The 25514-nt window shown below is 37.9% G+C and overlaps 1 protein-coding gene across 6 annotated transcripts in view; it reads right to left on the bottom strand.

Annotated features, from left to right (window-relative positions):
* The window catches only part of Map2 (microtubule associated protein 2), a 281331-nt gene that overhangs the window by 75417 nt on the left and 180400 nt on the right, over positions 1–25514 (bottom strand). For all 6 annotated transcript variants that reach the window (XM_035441009.1, XM_027397118.2, XM_035441006.1 and 3 more), the window contains one exon: positions 12725–12796. The gene's annotated coding sequence lies outside the window, so the exon portion shown is untranslated. The remainder of the gene's footprint in view (positions 1–12724; positions 12797–25514) is intronic.

Here is a 25514-nt window from a genome sequence, read left to right as displayed (position 1 = left end):
GGCTTTGGAGTAAGAGAATAAAAGTTACGAGCAAAATAGGAGACAGTTCAGTGTCCATGGAACTGGATCTTTCTTTGAAAGGCATCACTTTCCAAATTGCTTTAATGAGATTCTTCTGAAGGTTCATTTAATTTTAATATTGTTATCTATGTGGTTATTATTCTTTCTTCAATTCCTTCGATAAACATTTATTGCTCACCAGCTTTATACCAGAAAGTCTGTTATGCCCCAGGAATAAAATGTCGACTAAGATATGGGCTCTCACCATTGACAGCTCACACTCAATTGAAGAAGACAGGGGAGTCTGAAATCTTCAATCATAGTCAATGCAGTTATGGAAGATGAATAGGTGCCAAAGAAATATCAACCTTCCAAGTCATTATTATCAAATAAATAACTATAGGCATAAACTACCCAGTTTACATACATTTATATGCATTACATACATATATTAGAAAATACATTTTAATAGATGCTAAATCATGATATTGATGGTGGTTTAAACTCATCTAGTGATAGCAGATGCTGACTTCTAGAAAGGTAAAGTGTAAGACATGTAAAAGTAAAGTTTGAGTTACATAATATAGCATTTTTTATTTCTTATTTGCTATGGATTTGGGGCAGACTATATGCTGTGGTGTGTTTGCTGCTTGCTGAAATTGTGACTCACCCAAGTTCTGAGCTAAGCTGAAAGTTACCTTGCATACTACATCAGTGAGACTGGCCTGGAAGGATGCCTATGAAACCCTTATCATCTGGAATTCCCTCACAACTCAGGCTGGATCCAAATGGGTCAGCCTTCACATACAGTTTGACTTCTCTCTTTGAATGGGCATGTCTTTGTACCCTGGAGGGAATTCTAGAAACAAGGTCAATTTTTATGGCTGGCTACTTGTATTCTGTCAAACTTCTGAAGCGACAGAATGTGACATAAAATATTGAACACCCCCAGGCCTGAAATGTATATAATTAGTCCAAGGTTATGAGATGGTAAATATTTTCAAGTAAATGAAAAAAAGTGCAATTAATTTCTCTACAGACAACTATTGCTACCTTATATGTAACAGTCAATTTAATTATAGGAACTTATGTGGAAAATTAAAGAAAAAACACATCTGACTAGGTTTAAGATGCTGTTCAATGGCAGAATGGTTGCCTATTCAAGCTCAATGCCCTGGATTCAGTGCCCAACACCACAAAGCATCCAAAAATAGAATAAAATATATAAAATTAAAATAATACATACTTCTAGAAAGTAACAAATATGAAAGACAAATATATTATTTTTTAAAATAGACATCATATTCCACTTATTTATTTTATTAAACACAGCCAATGTCAGCATTTCCTCAGGGACATAACTATGAGAAAGGAAAGGAACTTCAGACTTTTAATGGCAAGTGGAAGTAGCAGCTGAGGCTGGTGGGATTCCTTTTGCAGATTAAAGATATTATTGATGACAGAAGCATTGGAAAGTAAAGTCAGAAAGGATCTAGTTTTTTCATGGATGCTGAGTATCAGGTCCTCATGCTTGGGTGACAACCCTTCTCTCCAGCTGCCTAAATAGTCTTCATTTTCAAGGATGTATTGGGGCGGTGACCTCAGAGAAGAGACTGATGTGTTGCTGCTATCGATGCGCAGTACAAAGGAATGCTCCATTATGGAGGAGAGAGTGCTGAGGGGCCAGGATGCTACAAAGGATGAGAGTGTGTTGTGGCCATAGAAGCTGTAGAGCGAGAATGAGCTTCCTGTGTGTGAGGCTGGTTTAAGACAAAGGGAGAACTCTTTGAGAACTGTTTCCTAGATAATTCGGTCAAGAGTTTAGATTTATCTCAAAATGTAACAGCTTCTTACAGGGTAGTGTTAACTTTTAAAAGATCACATGGCTACTATGTGGAAAAGAGAGGGGGTCACAGTGGAGCAATAGTAGAAACCAAGAGTTCAGTTTGGGGCCTCTTTCAGCTTTCCCATGAGACTTGATGGCGGCTCTGATGACAGGATGTTAAGAAAGCCTGGCAGAAGGTGATGGATTCTCAATGTCTGGCTCATTACCTGGAGAATGGACTTCCTGCAGTAGAAAACTACAGCGGAAAGAATAAGGCTAAATATGTTTTATCCAAGCACAAATATTTAAATTTATGGTTTTGTTTGTAGGACTGGGGATTGAACAGAGGGCCTCATGTGTGTGAGACAAGAGCTTTATCAATAACTATAGCCCCAGCCATTAACAAATATTTTATGTTATATAATATAGTCACACCACTCTACCATAAGAATTTTTATATTTATAAATACATATGAGCTTGCTGCTTTCCCACAGAGCTTCATTGAACAACGTGCCTGTCTTTGTGCTCTGTTCCAACAGTACTTTCTTAGTATATAAGAAAATCCTTTACGTATGCACGTGTGACATTTTATATATGCATGCGTGTATGTGACACTGTAATTTGAATATTCCCCTTGGCTTGTCAACTAAGTTTCTTTGAAAATTTTTATTTCCCCAAACAAGACTCAGTATGATTGTAAATACAGGCCCCCAGTCAAAACCCAGGGAGACTTAACTAAACACTGCTCTCTGCACTGAAACGCTCTTTTGTGTGTTTTTTCCCCAGCGCTCTTCATTCAGGATTGATTACTACTGGATATTGCCTCATGCTTCGCTCACTGTGAGTTTAAATGACAGGCTCTGGTACCCACTCACTGAAGTGTTGGCTTCGATGAGTTCTCAGTTTCTCTTACAGAGATTACAACAGCCTCTGAATCAAAGTGCCTTCTGCAGTAATTACTGTGCACAACTGGAATCCTTGACATTCATTAAAAGAATCAGTGCAGGTGGGAGCAAAAGGAGTAGAAAAAAATTAAAAAGAAATTATCACGGTGAGATGTATCATCACACTTCTCAGGAGGAAAGCTTTGACAGACACACCCAGAATACATCAGCCTCCAGCTTCAACCCTGTGGTTTGTACTCATTGCTCTCAAACTTCTCACCAATTTCTCTTTCTTCATCTACTCAGCAAATAGACAGGACTCCTGGGATTTCTCTATTTTAAATGTTCTCTAGTGCCATGTGTATGTGATTAAAGTGCCACCAGCTCTCAAAGGGAAAAGGAATTTTAACTGTCAAGGAGTAAATAGTGATCACATACTGAGTGTGAAGCAGTTATCCACAAACTCCCCAGAATTCCATAGTCAGAGGAAAGTTAACACTCTGTGACAGAATTCATTAGCAAATAAGGTTATTTAACAGGATACTGTATTTTATACAACATGAAACAATAGTGTGCTGGATATCATTATGTCACCTTGACACTAGCTAGACCTATCTGAAAGGAAGGAACCTCAACTGAAAAAAATGCCTCCATAAGATCTAGCTATTCTTAATCAGTGATTGATGCTGGAGGGTCCTTCCCATTATGGGGGGGTGCCATCCCTGGGCTGGTGGTCCTGGGTTCTATAAGAAAGCAGGCTGAACAAGCTATGGGAAACAAGGCAGTAAGCACCAAGCATCCATGTCCTCTGCATCAGTTCCTGCCTCCAGGTTCCTGTCCTCTCTGCTTTTGATGATGAACTGTTACGTGGAACTTTGTGTGAAATCAACCCTTTCCTCCCTAAGTTGCTTTTGGTCATGGTGTTTCAACGCAGAAATACTAACTCTAACTAAGATAAATTAATTCTTATAAATAATTGGATACAATGGTACTTGCCATGTGTTCATTACCACCCAAATACATAGTGCTGATGGAACAAATGCAAAATATGACAGGAGTCTTATTTATGACTATTTGGGAGAATATATATATATATATATATATATACATATATATATATATATCCTTTATATTTTTAAAGTGATTAATAGTACGGCTATTTTCCTCAACATTCCACCTTTAGTCTACTTTTCTTTAAAAGTACATATTCATCATAAATTCAAAGTTTATATTTGGTATTCTAATTCATTGTTCTAACAATGAATTTTGTATAATTACCAAAGTGCATTCCACAGTGAAGCTTTGAAAATTATTTCTAAATTCATTCCCTTAACAAAAAATTATTGTAGTAAGTGACTGGCAATACCAGACATCAGAGTATGTGAGCTGTTATCTTTTGGAAACCCTATTTCCATAAAGAACATTTCTCAAGAAATGTATCTGTACCATTGTAAGAATTAACCTTGATAGACGGATTTGCCTATTATATTTACTATTTTAAGATGATATAGGAATTTTGATGCACTATTTTGTCTCCGTGGTATGATTGACATCTGGTTTTGCCACCATTTAAGCTATTTAACCCATGTATACAAAGGTACGGCTTCACAGGTTTCTACTAGAACCAGATGTTTCACCAGCAGTGTAGAGAACTGGTTTCTTCTTTATTCTGGTAGAGCTTTATTCTGGTAGCACTTAGGTAGAGCTCCTTTCTTTGCCCAGAAAAAGGCACATGAGTGGAAACACAGTCCTGGCTTGTATCCACCTGCATGTACTTCTCCTTTGTTTCTGCCCTTCCACAAATAGATGGTGATGAAGCAAAATCACAAATGGCAGGAGCCTGTGTCATGGGTTGACTACAAAGTTGACCTCCCAACCCAAGTAGTACTGTTGAAGAGGGCCAAAAAAAAAAAAAAAAAAAAAAAGCTATGACAAAGTTCCAGAACTCGTTCGTAAAGCATTTAGCTAACCTGATTAGCATACTTGGTCTGAAAAAAACCTATAAAGCATTTTTGCTTGTGTGTGTGTGCGAGAGAGAGAGCATGTACCCACACACATGTGCATGCAGGCACATGCATGCACATATTTGCTGGTGGTCATAGAACCCAGAAGAGTGTCAGATCGTCCAAATGATCTAGACCTTGGAATATAGGCAAAGATGACCTTGACTTTTAGATACTCCTGCCTCTACCTCCCAATTAATGGGATCACAGGAGTGTACTACCATGTCTGGAAAATGCAACTTTTTGAGAAGCTGTTTATTTTTTGATGTTATAATAGAATGTAACATTTACAATGGATGAGACCAAGAGCAGTGACAGGATTAAATGAAACATTTGAAGTCACCCTCTCCAGGTTGCTGCCTGCACAACCAATCCTCACAGCCATTAGAAACGCCATGGGTGTTGTCGTGGGAGAATCGAGAATCCAAACTGGAAGAAAGGGCATTTCTGTGATTTGTGCTCCTCTGCTCCTGGGTGTAACTGGAGCACAGATGGTCCATCCATTGGGTGGGTCCTTGTGGAATGTTTGCAATAGGCAGGACAGAATTTGCAGTCATTTTCCTAGGAGCACAAGATATTTTGACATTTTCCCAAGGACATGTTGAGAGCACCTACTTCTCTAAAGTGAAAGAAAGACTGAACCTTTACATATGCCTGTCCCCGTGTCCCTTGTATCTGCCTTCCTTATCACTTTAGGTGGCTCTATCTGATATGTAACAGTTTCATTCCTTTTACCACACCCTTTTCCAATAATAATAATAATAATAATAATAATAATAATAATAATAATAATAATTTATAGTCTCAAAATGCCAGCCAGTGTCATCCTTCTTTCTCTTTTTTAGGGAGGGCTAGGAATATACCCTTTCTCCTATCTAAAACAACAACACCACCACACACACAAACACTCACACACACACACATACATTCACACACATGTGCCCAGGTTCCCACACATGAACTCACTTTGCAAACACGGTGTACATTCAAGTGAGGAGGCAACAAGTATTCCACTGTTGTTGGAAGGAGGGAGAGATAATCGTGTGTAGACATTGTTTAGGAAATTTTAGATTTGTTTAGGAAATTTTTAGATGGGAAAAAGAAACTATGTGATGAGCCCTCAGCATTACATGGTCATAGTACAGAGAGAAGCATCTATTTATAAGGATCAGGAAAGCGGCAGGAATAAAGGTCATTGCAAGGTTCAGACCAATGTCTTGGAAGCCTGGCCTGAGGGAGGAAAATCCTGGAGAAGAGGTTCAACTTTCTGAGGACACAGAGCCCAGTTAAATAAGAGAACTTAAGGAGAGGATTGATGATGTCACTCATCATTTGAATAATGCTAATTTTAAAATAAATTCTTAGACTTCTATCAGGGTGCCTCAGTAGGTAATAATGGAGGTGCTTAAGACTTTGATCTCCAGAAAGAGGATGGGAAAATATAACAGGAAGCAGAAGCTGTGCAGTTACTGATGCTTTCATGTTCCTTGATGCTCACTAATAATTTGTTGCATTTAATGCTGTAAGTTCTTCATTCTCTATGACTGAGTGCATGCTTCTCTGAAAGAGCACTCTTGGTTGATTTTAAGCCTGAACTTCTGTTTATCTTCTTCCCTCCCTGACAATATGAATGGTCCCGGTGTTCTTTGCTTTTTTTCTGGCATCACCTTCTCCATAGCTCTGTAGTCCCAACATCTCATATATTCAGTAAGGATATACATTCCAAGCCCACAAATCCATTATTGTCATCACCACTACCTAAGAACTTCATTTCCTACAAAGTTCTTGTCACCATTATGTGGTGAACATGGCAGTGTGTGCCGATGATGTAAATCTCCAAGTTTCTTCTTCAGAGTTAAGCCCTTAATCCATTCTTCATCATATCCTGCTCAGGCACCTTTGTTCTGAGATAAAGTGTCACTCTGTAGCTTGTAGCCTAGGCTGACCACAAATTCATGACAATCCTCTTGTCTCAGCCTCCTAGTGAAGAGTGAAAATTGCTTCACTGAGCAATGAGAAGGAAATGTTTTGTTTTGATTTTGAAACAAGGTAGCTGGTTTGGCCTTGAACTCCCCACAATGCTCATTCCTTAGCATCCAAAGCATGGGACTACAGGCATGGAGCTCCACACCTTTCTCCATGTTTTGTGCTTTGTTTTGTTGCCAGCAATAGGAGCCTGAGGCACAAAAGGAACAGAAACCAATCATGCAACTACAGAGGATGGCAATGGACTTTCTGAGGACATAGCCAGATCTCAGGGACAGTAGCTGAAGGTTAGCATGCAAAATTCCTCAGAACACACACTGTCCTTGATTAGAATTAGTTTGAATTATCACAGAACTTTGAGTTTAACATGCCCTAAGTCACATGTGTGCTAGGTCTATAGAAATGTGTGTTTTTGCAAGTCTGTGATTGAAATAAGTGTGCATGTGAACACACATACATAAATATGTGCACACCTCTTGCTAAGCCTATCTGGTCCATCCTTGATCAGGAGATCCAAATGAATGCATCTAATTTTTGCAGTTAGGTATAGAGTTAAAGATGGCGTACTAACTGTATCTGAAGCACTCCCTCAAGGGACTTTGCCTATTTCCCACTCTTTCTGGGGGTTTCACTTCTTTTTTTGCCTGGTTTCCTGATATGTAACTTCTTGTAGTCTCCAAAAGTTACAACTTCTCTTCCAGGTGGCAAGCAGAGGGCAGGCAAAACCATCACAGGATCCTGCCTGTCCTTACACAACTTCAGAAGAACTGCCGGGTTATGGATCACTCTTAATATAGTAGGGTGGCATGCCAGTTATCAATGAAAGGGAATACTGTGGAGAGTGAGAGGAAGGGAGCAAATAGATTTCCCTCAGATATTTTAGTTGCTGTGGAGGTGTTAGTCCATCATCATTCCTTTCTTGCAGTGAGCTCTCGTCTTCTTTTCCCCACCTAAAAATGTAGAATCCTGACAACCATGTACATATTGTCTACTCTGTTTTAGTGATCACAGCTTATTGGGTTAATGTTGAGGTGATTAAAAATTGATAAGCAAATAATACATAAACCTGACACTGAAGGAGAAGCAAGCTGGTGAGCCATGCCTGGGTGAGACAGAACAAGGAAATCTTGTCTTTATGTAGAAGAAGAGTTATTGGCAGTCACGTGGAAACAAACTGAGAAAAAGGAGATGAAGGGCTCCAGAGAGAACTGTGGCCTTGGCTCACATTCAGCTTCTGCCTTTATATACTCATGGTGTCCATACCTGTTCTTGCCCTTGGACTATGAAGTATGCTATGGGTTAGATATACATTGTGTCTCTCAATGGTTCATACATTGAAATTTTATCCTATTGTGAGGTTTTAAGAGAAGGAATTTAAATGTCTCCAAAGTTTCAGCAATGGGATTAGTTAAATTAGATAAGGACATACGTGTAGAGACCCTTAACTGAATTACTAGTTGTTTTGTATGAAATGGAAGAGAACAGATGATACATACACGAATATTCTCTCCCAAGTAATGACAACATTGTCTTGTGACCCTGCCAGATGATGGCCTAGACCTTAGAACAGAAGGATGAGCCACTTTGCTTCTGTAACAAAAATGTTCTAATAAAAGACTGCATAGGAACCTATAACAGTCTTTCTGCTTAAACAAAACTATATTTCTGTTCGTTACACCTAGGATCTATATTGGCTGAGATAAGGGTACCACTATTGGACAGCAAATGTCTGATTAGAAACATCCAGCAGTACTGAATTGTCAAACATACAACTAGCTTCCCTTTTAAAATGACTTATCCTGAAGGCCAATACAATAATTAATTGAATAATAGGCATGACTGGACCACCATTGCTTTTCTTTATTTACTTGTTTACTTCTTCATTTGTGTGTGTGTGTGTGTGTGTGTGTGTGTGTGTGTTACTGACAATGTGCTTGTCAGTAACAAATGTTTTCTTTTCCTATTTCTATTTGGCCAAACTGTTAAAAGACAATCCTTAATCGCAGCTGTCTTTTTACAGCAGGTGGTGCCCACCTCTGCCTCCAGAACTCCAGCCCAAACAATCTGCTTAGGACTGCTGAGGAAGCAGAAGAATGTGCTTGTGACTCAGCCTGCTAAGTAGGAGGACTGTCATTGTTATTTTAACTCCTGCCAGAGGATGTGGGCAACTGTCCTATTCCCTGTCCCAGATAACTAAGTACAGATCCCTCTTTAAAACCCACCAGGCTTAGCTCTTGATCAATAAGAGCCAGAAGACCTGGGCGCCAGGTGTGATTAGCAGCTCACTGCACAGCGTGCAATAGGATTTTGTAAGAGTACCATCAGACATAATCTACCTGGAAAACTGTCTCCATAGAATGTATGAAAAATCCTTGTGAGGTAGTGATCGGTGCAAGGCAAGGTACTTATTTTCAGAGAAGATGGCAAAAATACCAGGTTTTTGTTCTCTTTTTGCTGGTTGTTGGCACACTGTGGCCCTACTGTTAGTCTTTCTGTTGCCAAGTATTCTCAACAATATAAATAGTCATCAACTACAGCTCCTAGTTGTAAAACTAAAAACATCAACCTTTTACACAAAATGATTCTTAAAATATGGAGCTCCCTTCAGCTAGGAATGAAGAAAAAATATAAATGTTCTGAAGGAATGTACAATCTATGTTGAATTGTAGCAGATTATAATATTTAGATAAAAGACTTCAAGAATAATACATAGTTATTTTTTTCTTTTTTACTCTTCAAATAGTTTCTTCATGTCCATCTAGCTAGCTTATTCCTAACTTGGCTATGTAGTTTGGGACTTTTGTATCATAAATTAAGATTTGGGATGATGAAAGTTTTTTCACAATACTATAAAACCATAAAAAGTATGGCTTGAAACCAGGGGAGTGCTTGCACACTGAAAAGTAATGGGTTCTGTTAAGACACATAGAGGAATGCTTTAAGAGCTACCAACCATTGCTAATGTGCATTGTGGGTATTCTGTGGGCAAAACACCTACCTGCCATGTTTCCCAGGAACCTTGTATATCCAGTTATCCCTTCAAAAAGAGAGAGCTCACTTGGGAGGGGGTAGCTTAGGTGATAGTTACACAGCTCAGAATATGATATAGTTTCTTCCATTGGAGGGAGGATACAATGCTGAGATGATGTTGGGGGTAAAGAGAATAACCATCCTGTACCAGCTTGTTAGCTATGGTAGGAGAGTGGGATTCATTTTATACAAGTGACCATTGGTATATTTGGAATGGGGAGTCCTATCAATCAAGAAGTGTTGTACTGACTTTTTCTATGTAGACAACAGATTATGGAAATTTAAGACTGATGAGTTTTAATTATATAGGTAGAGATGATGAGACTTGATAATACTTTGGACTGTAATGTACTCCCATGGAGCTTAAAGAGGTCAAGTCATATGGCTAGAACAGGTGGTGGATAGGAGAGGCAAACTGATTTTCAGAGTGATTAACAGTGCACTGTAGTACCCAGTGGGCTTTGTGTGAAAAGAGATGCTGGTTTCATAGGCATCAGTAAGATAAACTCTGGGAATAAAGATCTACCTTCACATTGGGGACTGCAAGTGTTAGGTTGAAAATATTCAGTTTCAAAATTTACATAATATAGTAATTAGAAACATTAGTAAACAATTCAAAGGAAGCTCTTTATGGAGCATTTCCACTGTGATTATCCCTTCTGTATAATCTACTTGGAGGAGTTAGTGGTATCAAAGGTGATCTCACAGTATTAAAGAACATATCCAGATAGAAACACTTGCATAAATAGTCAGTAGGTGTGGCTACAGCTGTCACTTCTGCAGAAACACTGGATGAATGTTCATGTTTGTCCTAGATACTATTTTATCAGTTTAGATAAATATTGTCTCTTCTTGATGTTTTAACATTAGCCCCAATATACGCAAAAAAGATGCTAATAAAGACTCCCATATACATGTCATCAAATTCTAGAATTAAGTGTAGATTTAGACAATAATTTGAAAAGGATCTTTACTAAAACTCCCTGCATGATTTTCAAGGGAATGTAAGTAATTAACATGGACCTCCCAAAATGTATTTTTTCTTTTAAGTATCTTAAATTTCATATTTATATTATGCTTGGGAATAGTCAGAATTTCATCTTTGGTGAAACAAAACCTATGCTGATTATCATATTACAGCAGAACATGGTGAGAATCACAGGTCCCAATAGATTAACAAAATCCTTACATGCCAATTAAAAGATGTGTTTCCAGCTGGGAAAAAAATGAAACATAAAAAGGCTTGGCATGGCATCATATTCAGAGACTGTCAGCTCCCTTTGGACACAAATTACAAGTAGGTTTTATGAGACATGCTGAAACCATGCTAGTATAGAATCTTTAAAGCACTGTGTGATATTTAGTGGCAATAATAAGCACCAGAGATTAATAAGTAAGTCAGTAACCATGGTAACAACTGGACTGAGCCAAACCAGTCTCATGTGCCACTGTGGATGCATCTAAATGCAAGAGTGAGTGAAAGTGATCTACGAAGGAATATCTGCAGTGACATCAGCTCTGCACAGTAGGAAGGTGTCAATGGGCTGCATTTGTCTGCCACACAGGAGAACACACAGAGGTCACTAAGTGCCTTTAGAATTCTGATACTCACTGGGAAGAAGGCAGGAGCGTGAGAAGAAAGCAAACAGTTCTTTTCCTCCTGTGATGTTGATTCAGGAAAGAGTTTAAGAGAGCCGTAAGTGAGAGGCTGTTTAGTCTGTGTGGCAGACACTTAGGTATTTACCATAATGTTGTGAGTCTTTTGCAATGAAAACATTATACATTTTTTCACCCAAAAATAATTAATGAGAGCAATAAAATGAACATTGTCGTGGCCAGTTATAGATAGCATATTCAACACCTTTAATAAAAGCAAAAAAACTGAAATTCACTTTCTGGGATGAGATACCACTCCTTCACAATCTCTTTATAATTTTATTCTGCCTTCACGATAAAGTTTCTAGTTAAAAGGTGCAAAGTAAAAGAAAACACAGTTTCTATTTGCAAACTGAGCTTGAGTGCTCATTTATTTATATGCAATTATTGGATATGTGACAGGTGCACATATACAATAAGATTGTGCCTGCTGTGCACTGACTGCATTTTCAGTAAATGTTACTTTTTTTCTTATATAAATCAAGAAGGAATTTATGCAAACAGAGGAGAATCTAATTCTTGGGCATTCTTCCTCAAGCAACCATCCCCAGGTCACCACCAAGGCTGGGTTTCTTTTTCACACGTGCCCAGTTTTGGTGTTCCTGCTCCCATATGCACAGTTTTGGTGAGCTCTGCCTCCTGTCCTTTTGTCTCAGGACCCTAATCTATAAAATAGACATCGTATGTTACCAACCGCACAGAGCTGATGTGAGGAAATAAATGCATTTAATTACATAAAGTCACATGGCAACAAGGGCAGCACATGGTAAGTGCAGAGGAAATATTATTGCTATGGTTAGCCATAGAAAAAGACAGAGGCTTGGTTCAATCCTCATTTCAAATCGAGATCTTTTCAAGACAGTCTAAAAATTGTGAAGTGATTTTTTTAACGTAATATTTTTATTGATTATTTGGAAATTTCACATAATGCACCCTAATTACTTCCCAGTCCTCCTAGGCCCATCCCCCACCCTTGTGACTTCTCCCAAAACAAATGAAGAAGACGAAGAAAAGAAAAAAAAAAGTCCAATTGGTGTTGCCCAAATACTCACTGGAGCATGGTCAAGAGTCCCAGTGGCCAGCCCCTTAAAAAAAGACTGAGTCCTCCTCAACCCCCACCCCTGCCAGAGGCCCTCAACTGTGAAGAGCTCCATGTGAAGTAATATTTTATAATTCCCAGTCTATTTGCTCTGAAATTCTTAAATGCTATTCCTTAAAGATAAGTTGGCATTTAATTAAAAATATTAAAAAAAAAAACCAGCCCTATGGTTAGAGAAGAAGTGAAGTGTTTTTCACAATAGCGGGTTGCTCTTTTATGGTAGAGAGAATACAATCTTACCTATTCAAGGAAGTTTGAAGTAGTGAAATTCGTTGTGGCCTCAAAGGACTGATGGGGTATTCTGGCTTCTTTCTGTTAAAACAAGACGGAGAGAAAACTCATGAATTAATTTCTGACTCACACATGGCAATTATACCAACGTAAAACAACTCAGAGCTTTTGCTTTTGAATTTGGGTAACAATGACACTACAAGATGCATTTCCTAAAGTCTAGTCTTCCTCTGCTTAGCATTTGTGACCTGCTGGGCACTAGCTCAGCCATTTGAAAGAGAGCAGTGAGTATGTAAACTACTGAATACTTTACCTACCATTTTGCATCTTAATGATTCTTAAGAGTAACATCCAAGGAAGAGGAAATTTTTAAATTATTCTCAGCTAATAAATAGCAGAAGATTGTGTAATCTTCTCAAATAATATATTCATAATTGTTAATTATATCCAGCAAGCTTTTAAAAAGACTGGGCCTCTAGCCCAGTCTGCATTGATTTTTATGGATCACAGGATGGAGAGGAATTTTTAACAACTAATTAAATATCCATAGAGTACTAAGTTCCCTTTGACATTACAAAACCTAAAAGTCACTCTGGATTAGCAATTTTGCTGAAAAATGCCACTGAGAGTCATATGGAATACTCCCCACTGAAGTGGTTCCTGGAAATAAACAGAGTTACTGGAAGGCACCAGGCTTGTTTTCTACCTTATTAGATGTCCAGGTGCAGCCTCCCTCATCTGTGGCAAGACTACAAAAACTACAGTTTGTAAATTCCCTGTCAAATCCAGCCCTTGCACACAGGGTTTCTAAAGCTGTGTATTTATGCATTTCCCCTAGGACTGAAGCATGCTAATCCAATAGACACACCCTATCCCATTTTCAAGGACAATGATATGCTATCACTAAAGAATATTAAGACCTAAATGGATAGCTTGTGCAGGTCTTTAGAATCCAGAGGGAAATTCAAACAGAAGATATGGATAAACTGGTTCTTCTTTTGTCTATTCTGGGATTTTTTTGTTTAGATTATGATGCTAGAGATCAAAGATAGGTCCTTAGGCATGTCAGACAAATTCTCTACCACTGACATATGTACCCAGTTATTTTCTTGACCTTTAACAGACATTCACATAAATATAGGAGAAGATAAGACTTTGAGTCAAAGCTATGAATGAATATTTATTGTATCTGGTGTTTCTTTTATATTTGTTCATTTGATCTGTGAGCACTCACAGTGTGTAAGAGCAAGTATGATGGATAATTAACATCTAAATATCCATAAAGAAAAAAAAGGAAAGTTCCACAGCCCCAAAGACACATGGTAGATTTTCCCATTCCTTGTAATAATTCAATAATTATTTTAGCAAGAATAGTTGTTGAAATCTTGCATATAGCTTTTTGTTCCTTTTGAAAAATATGTGGATTGACTAAGTGGACAAAAAGCTGTGTGCAAAGATTTTAGCAAATATTCTTGCACATCTATCTACTATCTATCTATCTATCTATCTATCTATCTATCTATCTATCATCTGCCATCTATCGATCTACTATCTATCAACTATCTATCATTTCTTTACCATCTCTGTATCTCTCTCTCTATCTATCTATCTCAATCTACTGTCTATCATCTATCAATTATCTACTATCTGTCAACTATCTATTATGTAATCTATCAACTGTTTACCATCTATCTATGAACTATTTATTATCTAACCTATTAACTATTATCTACCAACTGACTATCTATCTATCAACTATCATTTATTATCTATCTATATATTATCTATCTATCCATCTTTCATAAATTTATGATGAAATCACTGGAATGAGGAATTCATGCAAATTAGTATGTGCAACAATAGCTATTTAAGATCACTTACAAATTGGATTATAAATAAATGAAAGTTTCTAGTTGGTTTAACTTTTGTTTTTCTTTTAGTTTTTTTCTATTTTTTGAAATAGACTCTCTTTACATAGCCCTGCCTGCTTGGCTTTCCTATAACTCACTATGTAGGGACTGGCCTCATATCAGATGTGCCTACAGAGTGCTGGGGTTAAAGGCATACTCCACCATTCCAAGCTTCTAAGTTGGTTTTAGAACAAAAATAAACCTCAGGACCCTGTTCAGATAAAAGGGCCATCTAGTATTTAGCATATGAGTGTTAAACAAAACACCATACTTTTTATCTTTACATACAACATTTTTCTTCAATGTCTGAAAGTGCTATTTCTTATACATCACTTTTACTTTTCAGTAAGAACATATGCACATGTATTTTACAGTATATATATATAGTGTGTGTGTGTGTGTGTGTGTGTGTGTGCCTGCCTGTCTTTTCCCTTGTAATAAGGAGACAAAAAGAAATCTCTAGAACAAAGTTTAGCAAATTGCAGTTCATGGGACAGCTGCATCCTACTGCTGTCTCTTTTCCCACGTACAGTATTGCTGGTACCTATCCATTCCCATTATTTGCAGGTGGACAAGGGTTGCTTTCATGCTACATTTCCAGAGCTAAGTAGGTGCGAGGGAAACAAAGCTCGAATTGTTTACCATTTGGACACTTGTGTTGTTGCAACAGCAAACAGAAAACAGCGCTTTCACAATGTGAGCAATATTAACATTGTCAAAGGCTGTCCTCTTAGTCCTTCCAAAACTGAACTCAGCAGTTACACATGAAATTAAAATTTCAGTTCTCAACATATAAGGGGCCAACTTTATCCCAAAGGAAATGGAAAACTATTGGCCAAAAGCTGAAGGGATTATTAGGAAACTCAGTGCCCCCAGTTATGAAAATAATACTCCGTATCTATAATTTGAACTTGTGTTGGCTTTTTATTATAAAAAAGAAAATGACTGCCTTTTTCTTAAGACTTCATTTTCTGTGAGATATGTAAATGCCACTGGGACTTATTTTTAAAAAGCAACTTATGAACTGTCCCATAAGAGACATTATATTGAATGGCCAATTTTCAGTTAGTCTTCTACAGATATGTGGCAGCTTTTATTTTATAGCCAAATGATAAAATTAACACAGCTTTTGTCATGGATATTTGTGAGTTTCAACATCAGATACATCTCTTACAGTGGAATGCAAACCACATTAGCAGACATTTGTCCACTCTCATTTGCTAGTGTTCTGAACACTACATATATGAATTAATTTTTTCTTCACTCTCTCCCTTTGACTACTATATGCCCAGTTTATAGATGAGAAAACAGGCCAAGATAGCTGAAGTGCCCATTCCTGGAACGCACCTAGGAAGTGACTAAACTTCTTTATTTTTATTTTTATTTTTATTTTTATTTTTTTAACTGTGAAGCAGCTCTTAACAGACACAGGGCAGTGGTTTTAGGTCTCCATCTCTGGTGAAGGACAGTCTCAAGCATAAAGGCTTGTAGCTCTTCTGAGAAGTGCAATTTCACACATGGTAGCCTTCAATTTAGTAGAAATACTTCACACATTTATTGTTCAGGATATTCAGTTTCTTGAACAAACTGACATCTACTCTGATGCAGCTCTGCCTCTTGTTTTCTCCATTATTATTGCTGGATTTGCTCCTGTCACTTTCCATGTCATAGCCATGAGAGTGGATGCTGTTGAGGATCATGGCTGTTGAGTCCTGACAACGAGAACTGGAAAACAGTTACATTAAAGAGCTACTATGCACAAGTTAAGAGAAGAGGGCACTGCTTTACTTGGCATCAAACGGCAAAGTGCTTACAACATTTAAGAAGGAAGCCAAGATAAGTGAACACCTGTCCTGCATTAATCTATATGAGTTTTCAGATACATCATTCATGTCTGGCATTGTAGCATGAAAGCAACCCTTGTCCACCTGCAAATAATGGGAATGGATAGGTACCAGCAACACTGTATGTGTATGCACAAGAGCATGGTGGCTAGTGGTCCAAATGTCTTTCTGCATTGCTTTAGAGTGTGTTTTTTTTTTTGTTTTTTTTTTTTTTTTTTTTTTTAAATCTGGTACTCACCAATTCAGCAAGACTCACTGACAGGAAAGCCCCAAGGACACTGACAGACCTGGTGGTGTAGTTTGAATGATAAATGCCCTCACATAAATGTGAACACCTAGTTCCCAACTGATAGTACTGTTTGTGGAAGTTATGGAAACTTTGGGAGGTGAAGCCTTCCTGCAGGAAGTCCCTGGGGGTTTATAATCTAACATCGCTTCTTGTTCCTCTCTGTAATCTCTCCTCTCTCTGTGTGTCCTTCCTCCCCCCTCTCTCTCTGTCTCTCTGCTTCCTGTGTGTGGATGAAAATATGATCATCCCAGCAATCAAATAGGCACATATGTGTAGAATCCATCAAGTAATGAAAGCTGTGTCATAACCAAGTTCTGCATCACACAACAGAGAGTTGGTCAGCACGTCAGATGACATCAATAGCTTTGCGGCATAGCTCATGCCATAGCTCATGCGGCATAGCTCATGCAACCAGAAACCAATCTAGAATGTTTTCTCCCAAACTAGTGTTTCATTACTTCTCATGTGAAATCAAGCATTGTTTAACAAACACTGCGGAGTATATGCTATTTGTTGTGTGCCCTTGTGGCCAGCTGTTGGGATGTAGAGGTGAAATGCCAGTGCCATGTCTGTCCTAAGCTGGATCATCAAAGAATTCTTCTGGATCCCCTGCTATTTATGATGTGTGTCCAAGGCTGGGATATAAATTAAACATGTGCAACTACAGGTCCATTCTTCTGTGTTCAGACCTGTCTGGATAATGCTCACAGTCATGGTCTGGCCATTCTCAAACCCGCCAATGTCTTTCTTAGTTAAAATATCCATCTTCCCAGGCATGTTGGCATATGCTTATAGTTCAATTTACCCAGGAGGCTGAGCCAGGAGGATCAGTTAAGTCCAAGAGTTTGAGAACAGCCTAAGCAACACAGCATGACTGGGTTTCAACAACAAAAGACAAACAAACAAGCAAAGCAATCTTCCACTGTCAGGCCCATAAAAATGGCTCCGCTTCATCTTGACTTAAAGTCAGAGAGTTCAAGTTCACTATTGCTCTTTCAAGGTTAAACAACAAAATGTTTGGCATAAGGAGTAACTAATTGATATCTTGCCTTGACAACAGGGTATTTGGTTTAGGGTGTGGTTACTTGATATTTGCGGTATTGAGAAGGTACTTATGCTTGCTTGTTCTTTATATGTTGGTAAGGAAGTCTTTTGCCTCCTCTTCTTTTGATTGGAGTATAAAAGAGCTTTGAATAATAAACCAGGGGTAGTTTCTGGTATTCATCAGGTGCCCTGCTGACTCTATCCTGTATCTCTGTCTATGTCTTTTCCTTAGTATCTTTAATTTTTCTTTTCTCTTTTCATTTTTGGTTTTTCAAGACAGGGTTTCTCTGTAGCTTTGGAGCCTGTTTGGAATTTGCTTTGTAGATCAGGCTGGCTTTGAATTCATAGAGATCCATCTGCCCCATCTCTTGAGTGCTGGGATTGAAGGCCACTGCCCAGCATCTTTAATTTTTCTACCTTCCATTTCTTAATCCACACTCCCCCTCACAGGTATAAATTGAAAAAATTGGCTGGACCTGGCAAAAGCCTCTCCCCTCACCCCCAAATGTGGGCTATGACATTGCACTAATTTGGGAAATCTCTTACACTTTCCGTTGAGTCTTTGTTGTTTTAAAATTCTAGGCAAAATAACATTTTTAAAGATAAAATTTGCTGTTTTGCTTTCAAAAAAGAAAATAGGATCATTTAGGTTCAGGACACTGATACTATGCCTTCTTCACCTGTTGCTATACCTTCCCCGCCATAATGTATTCATTTTTTCCATAAGACAAAATAAACCTTTTTTTATTTGTTTTATATTTATTTTTACTATATTTAAAACAATCTATTTTACATATCAATCCCAGTTCCCTTTCCTTCCCTTCCTCCCACTTCCCTGACCATCCCCCCACTGTATCCTTATCCACCCCTAAGAGAGGGTGAGGCCTCCCATAGGGAATCATCAAAGTCTGTCACATCATTTGGGGCAGGACCAATGCCCTCCTCACCGGATCTAGGCTGAGAGAGTATCTCTCCATAGGGAGTATGCTCCAAAAGCCAGTTCATGCACTGGCTGATAGGGATAACTAGGGATAAATACTGGTTCCACTGCCAGGAGCCCCATAAACTGCCTAAGTCCCCCAAATTTAACCCACATTCAGGGGGCCTGGTTCTGTGTTATGCTGGTTCCTCAGCTGTCAGTCTGGTGTCAGTGAGCTCCCACTTGCTCGGGTCAGTTGTTTCTGTGGGTTTCCTCAACATGGTCTTGACTCCTTTGCTCATATTATCACTCCTTCCCTTCCTAAAACTGGACTCCAGGAGTTCAGCCCAGTGCTTAGCTGTGGATCTTTGTATCTGCTTCCATCAGTTATTGGATGAAATCTCTATGACGACAATTAATGTAGTCATCAATCTGATTACAGGGGAAGGGCAGTTAAGGTACCCTGGCTATCCTTTGCTTTACATCTAATATCCACTTATGAGTAAGTACATACCTTGTTTGTCTTTCTGAGTCTTGGTTATCTCACTCAGGATGTTTTTTTCTAGTTCCATCCTTTTTTTTTTTTTTTTTTCTGTTGAGTAGTACTCCATTGTGTAAATGTACCACATTTTCTTTATCCATTCTTTGGTTGAGGGGCAACTAGGTTGCTTCCAGGTTCTGGCTATTACAAATGTTGCTATGAACGTAGGTGAACAAATGACCTTGTGATATAAGTGTGCATGCATCTTTTGGGTATGTGCCAAACAGTGGTGTTGCTGGATCTTGAGGTAGAATGATTCCCAGTTTTCTTAGAAACTGCCATACTGATTTCCAAAGTGGCTGTACAAGTTTGCACTCCCACCAACAATGGAGGGGTGTTCCCCTTTCTCTACATCCTCTCCAGCATAAGCTTTCATTAGTGTTTTTTATTTTAGCCATTCTGGCATCTCACAGTTGTTTTGATTTACATTTCCTTGATGGCTAAGAATGTTGAGCAATTCCTTAAGTGCCTTTCAGCCACTTGAGTTTCCTCTGTTGAGAATTTTCTGTTTAGATCTGTACCCATTTTTTTTTTTAAATTGGATTATTTGGTATTTTGGTATCTAGTTTCTTGAGTTCTGTATATATTTTGGAGATCATCCCTCTGTCAGATGTGGGGTTGAAGATCTTTTTCCCATTCTGTAGGCTTCCGTTTTATCTTGTTTTACCACTTTCTTCTTTACGTTGCCTGTTTCATCACATCAAAAGAAAAGTGATAATGCACCTGTCTTCTTACATGGGTGCTTGGGATTGAGCTCAGTTCCACCAGCTTTTGGGATGAACACTGTCCCAGCACAGCCACATCTTCAGTTCCCTGATCTAACTGAGTAGGCTTATTTATGTTTGAGTGTCCGCCATGTATAACATTGAAGTTAGAATGAGAAATTAGAATACCATGAAAAAGTAATGCCCAGGTGAGATTTTCCTTTAAAAAGATGTGTCTCACAATAAAATCTTCCCTGGTAAACTAGTTTGTTCTCATTTACCTTTGAAACACACTCCCCTCTAAGTATCGTTTAGTTATTTAATTTTCTCTTTTGATACACTTTCTCAGACAAGCAAAGCAAGGATGGTTGAAGTTGCTGGAGAACTAAGTGTGGTTGCTGAAAATTTCCTGTAATGACAACCACTAGCAAGAGGCCATTTTGTCAGCTCAGAAATGAACAACAGCGCTGTCTCCCACCCACTTATCAGTTACAGTTCATGTAACTCAGTGCACTTGTTAAAAACCTAAAGATTTTAACTATCAAGGATTGGACTGCTGATGAACTAAGGAAAAACTCTAGTATTCTGAGTCATTTTAAAATAGACAAACAGCTGTGGATATCGTCACGGAGTATGATAAGCTATTAAATCATTTCTACTTATAATACATTCGGAATCACTTATTATCTACATATTTGTAAGTACAAGGAAGTATGTTGAATCAAAGTCATTGATGGTTGAGAATCATCTTTTCTTTTACTGTGAAAATTGTTTTTCAAACATTATGTTTATTTCAAGTATAATCTATGTCAAATTGAAAAATAAGAACTGTTATAAAAATCCTTATTCACCACACTTCTGGTCTTCTTCTGAGCAGAGAATAAGGATATAGCAGCTAATAAGCACTGTGCCATTTTATTCTCAAACCTGACACTCCAGGCCACAGCTAAAAGCTGGGTTAAGCTGCCTTAGGAGATGTGATTTATGTTTGTCCAAAGTATCTTGACATAATATTATGCAAGGTAAAGTATCAAGGATTGGATTAGTGGGAAAAGCTCATCTTACTCTCTGAGGGTTTATAGAATTAAGTTTTATATTCAGTTCACACAAATTCTGAAAGATAGAAGTCTTCCAGTGACTTCTTTTTCATGCACTGACCAAGCTCTCTGCCTTCATTTTTTCTTGTGACCCAGAGGCATTTGAAAGTACACAAAAAAGGGAAAAAGGTATTTGGGGAGTGGGACACAGTCCCTACAGTGCTTCAGTGAGGAATGATATACACGCCACCATCTTCTCACTTCAGTGGGCTGAATGTGGTATATCCAAACAGTTGAAGATACATGGTTGTTCTTTGAATAGTAGTTATCTCAATTCCCAGGGCAAATGAAGCATCATGATGGTCCAGTAGTTACTGCCAGAGCCCTCTATTCTTGTAGAGCCCTCTATTCTTGTAAAGGGTTGATGTGTAATGATAGCACTCCACAAACTTAAAACTTATATATTCCCCAAACTGTTAACATATTTAGACTAAGACTGGGGGTGTATGTACAATGAAGTGTGAATTTTACTGTGATATAAAGAACTTTGAGCAGAAATGGGGCACACATGTTAGTATTTTGCTTATTTATATACTCCATTGCAATTTTCTGCCTAGCATTAAGAATATATCTGAAGAAATGAAATGCTTCCTTACTTGAAAGAAAGCCATCTGTTCATTTGCTTCTAATTTTCATATGGTTACCAGGTATTTTATTAATTATTTTAAAAGATAGATTATGCTTATTACATGTATCAAATAACTGGAATATTTAATGTTCAGTGGCTAAATGAAGCATCTACTCAGGGTTATTTTTGGTATATAATACATTATTGTTAACTAAACTTACCATGTTTGTCAATAAACCCTTAAACTTTTCTCTCCTATATAACTAAAATTTTGTGGTCATTTTATCAGTGTTTCAATATCTTTCCTGCAATCACCCTAGTCCTTTGTAACCACAGCTCTCTACAATACTTCCATGAGGTCAACAGTTTTAGGTTCTATGTGAGTAAGATCATCACGTATTTATCTGGCTTATTTCCCTTAATTTTCCTTGGGTTTATGCATGTTGCCACAAAGAATGGGATCTCACTTTTTATATGCCTATAGAGAATTCCATCGTGTATGCATATTTTAGTTTCTTTATTCATCATCTGATGGACATTGGTGGATTCTATATCTTGACTATTGTGTACAGCCCTACAATAGGCATATCAGTGAGATTCTTCAGTACACTGGTTTTATCTCCTTTGATTACTCACTTGTTAGCATTAAAGTTGAATCATAGGGAAGTTCTATTTTTGGGACTCCTCTACACTGTTTCCATAATATCTGCACTAGTTTACATTCCTACCAACAGTGCTGAAGAATTCCCTTCTTTTTGCTCATCCTCAATACTACTTGCCACCTTTATCTTTGGTAATAGACAATACCCTAATCTCTATAAAAGTATGCAATTAATTAGTGAAAATAGACAGCATCTTGTGGTAGAAGGGGAATTGGGAAGTGGCTTAAAGAAGTGCATCAGATTCACATATAGCCACAAGACTTACCAGGTTCCTATCTGATGATTTTCCTCTCATAATTACAGCTCCCCCTTTAAAAGGATACAATCTAGGTCTTCAGGCTGAGGTTCAGAGGTTTTTGTACATAATCACAATTGGCCTTTTCAACTTTATTGCATCTCAGACTAGTTCTTTTGTAGATCTAATTGCCCCTTTCCTTCCATCTTCACACCTCTGTCTTCCCCTTCAGGAAAGTTCCTCTTCTTCCTCACTTTCACTTAAGTGTTTTTTTCCTATCTCTGCTACTCCTTTTCTCACTCACTTCTCCCCTTTCCTTTTCACTAGCTTTTCCAATGAAGTTCATTTCTCTAAGAATATTCTCCAGTAATCTCCAGGATGAATAGGATGTATCTATTCATTACTGTTTGGTTATGCAAACTCCTGTTTGCTTTTTAAATTTTTATTTGCACTAGTTGTTGTATAGGAATGTCCTTTAAATCAAAACATCCATCCTTCAGTGAAATGCCCTAAGACTCAGGATGTTCTAAAAGGAGGCCCATCAAGACTCATGAAGTAGGGCTGGAGAGATGCTTCAGTAGTTAAGAATGAATACTGCCCTTGAATGGGACTTGAGTTCATTTTTCAGCACCAAAGTAGGCTGACAACCACCTACAACTGTAGCTCCATGATATTGGACAGCATCTTCTGGCCTTCATGAACACTTCACTCACATATGATCCCCTCTCCTCAATGCACATATGTGCATCACAAACAAACAAACAACAAAATAACTCACGGGTTTCAGGAAGTCCATGAAACTTAAAAGATTTGTCCCCCCGACCCAAGGTGATATAATCAGTAAAGACCAAAGGCTAAGGAGAATATAGCCTTTGCCCTCTTCAAGTTTCCTGCAAGTCATGCAGAGTTCAGGGTTTCAGCTTCTTCATGGGTCATCACCCATTACCCATAGAGGGATGGTCTGTTGGTGATAAAGTTGACTTAGAGGTGTCCATGCTCCTGTAAGTAACTGTCACCTATACTTCTCTAAAAAATCCTAACATGCTTGTTGGTTTAATAAGTTGACTTTGACAAGTCTTTGGTTCTCTGTCTGAGGTGAGTACATGTTTGTTCATACCTCTCCAGGAATAACGTTGGTTGTACATGTTCCATTGCTAATTAGAGCTCCTTGAACTCGAAAGAAGCCTCTGCACCATATGTGTTTTTTTCCATTTAATTTCATTCTTAGAGACCACTAGTATCTGAAGTATATGCATTATATTTCATAGTAACTGAATTAAAAATGAATACATATGCAGGATTAAAGTATTAAGCCACATGGACACACAATGCATTTCAAATAATGTTGACATTTCAAAATTCTGTCTCTGATGATGCATTACTTTATATCTTGGACTGAATCACATCCTGGGTCAGTGTTCTTATATTGAAATCCTAACCTCCAATGTGAACTGGAAATGCAGCCGTTTGGGGAGGCAAATAAGACAACTGAGGTGACAGGGTGGGGTTTTCATCCAGACAAGGACCCAGGACACCACAGTTCATTCTTTCCATCCATGAGGACATAGAAACATATACTCTCATATTGGCTAAACTTTATGAGTTCCAATCAGTCTTTGATGTTAGCTAGCTCTGTCCTTATAAATCCAGTATAAGTCACTTTAGAGAGAATTCCCAACTCTTGGATAGCTGATTGTCACCCATGCTGAATCAAGCTCCTCATGTAACAATTTGATCAATTAAGAACATTTAACAAGAATCTGTTACCCTTGGTGTATCCCTAAAGTGACTTTAGATTCTCTTCTATGTTGTTGCCTGTAAAACTATAATTGTTTTTGTCCATTGATAATTGAGCCTAACTTTCTTTTTCTAGTATTTCCTTTTTTTTGAGATTATTATATAATTACACCATTTTGTTCTTCCCTTTCCTCCCTCCAAACCTTCTCATATACCCCCTTCCTTACTCTCTTTCAAATTTATTGCCTCTTTTTACATTAATTGCTGCATGGATATATGTGAATTACACACACATTTCCAAATACCACCTTTGATCAGCTTGTATAATGTTACTTGTATGTATGTTTTCAGGGATGAACATTTCAGGGATAACCAATTGGTGTGATCTTCCCTGGGAAAGACTAGTAGAGATCACTCTGATTTGTGAAATACATGCATTAGTTTTCATGGTAATTGAATTTAAAATGAACAACATATGCAGGATCAAAATATTAAGCAGTATGAGCAAATAGTGCATTTTAAATAATGCTGACATTTCATCAATTTGTCTCTGATGATGGCATTACTCATGCTCTCAGATTTCCTTAGTTGCCTGTTGTTTTGAGGCCTCATAGTCTTTCCCCCATTTACTTTAGCATGTTTATTGGTGTTGTCTTTGTATTGATCATGTTTAGGCAGTCATGTTGCAGAGACTTTATGGGTGGATCATTTGACATTACTAGAAGATGCAATCTCACCCTGATCCTCTGGCTCTTATAGTCTTTCTTCCACAATGTTCCCTGAATCATAGGTGCTGGAGTCATGTGTAGACATACTCACTGTCACTAGATACCACATCTCTGCATTTTGATTGGCTGTGGTTTTCTGTAACTAACTCTGCATTTGTAAAAGGGGAGCATTTTAATTGGGGAGACAAAGGGATATAAATATATAATGATGAAATAGAGGTTAAAATAAGAGTAAAGATGTCCAAAAAAGTTATAAGTAATCATATTATTAACTATCTGCCTAAGAAACCCTATAAAACACATAAATCTGTACATAAATATACATAGCTTAAAAGAAAATTACTCATTTGGGTTGACAACGTTCTCTTCAAGAGCCAAAATCATCTAATGAAATACTCCAGCACCAGGCAAATGAAGCCATCTTTTGACTTGTTGGTTAGGATTGTTAAAGAGACTCCCAAAATATTAAAGGCTAAATGTCCTTGGTTGACTCTAGACATAGAAGGTAAGTCCATATTGCT

Source organism: Cricetulus griseus, chromosome 2, assembly GCF_003668045.3.
Source record: "Cricetulus griseus strain 17A/GY chromosome 2, alternate assembly CriGri-PICRH-1.0, whole genome shotgun sequence".
Classification (NCBI taxonomy): domain Eukaryota; kingdom Metazoa; phylum Chordata; class Mammalia; order Rodentia; family Cricetidae; genus Cricetulus; species Cricetulus griseus.
The sequence above is the reverse complement of the archived record's forward strand: the minus strand, read 5'-3'. Positions and strand labels throughout refer to the sequence as shown.